Raw genomic sequence first — 436 nt, forward strand, 5'->3', positions numbered from 1 at the left:
CTGGTGGTGGTTTGGGGTTTTCTATCGAAGAGTGCTCTAAGCTGCTGCAGCTTTTCGTCTTCTTCATTTTTTGTTTTTTCTTTTTTTTCTGTTTTTTCTGTTTTTTCTTTTTTTTGTTTTTTTTGTTTGCTGCTATCATCACAACTCTGAGAAGCCGCCTCGCTTCCTTCTGCTGCTGCTGCTGCTGCTGTTGTTGCTGCTGCTGCTGCTGCTGCAGCAGCAGCAGCAGATTCAATAAGGGATGCTAAGGTCCCTGGGGTGTATACGCAGCTCTCAGGGGGCTGCATCGCCGCCGCTTGTTTCTGTTCTTTCTCAGATTTATTTTTTTTGTTCTTTTTATTTTTATTATCCTCTTTTTTCTTCTTTTGCTGCTGCTGCTGCTGCTGCTGCTGCTGCTGCTGCAGTGCATGCGTTGTGCTCCCCATTTCAGCAGCAG

This window comes from Eimeria mitis, genomic scaffold (genome assembly GCF_000499745.2).
Source record: "Eimeria mitis Houghton genomic scaffold, Emh_scaff2450, whole genome shotgun sequence".
Taxonomy (NCBI): domain Eukaryota; phylum Apicomplexa; class Conoidasida; order Eucoccidiorida; family Eimeriidae; genus Eimeria; species Eimeria mitis.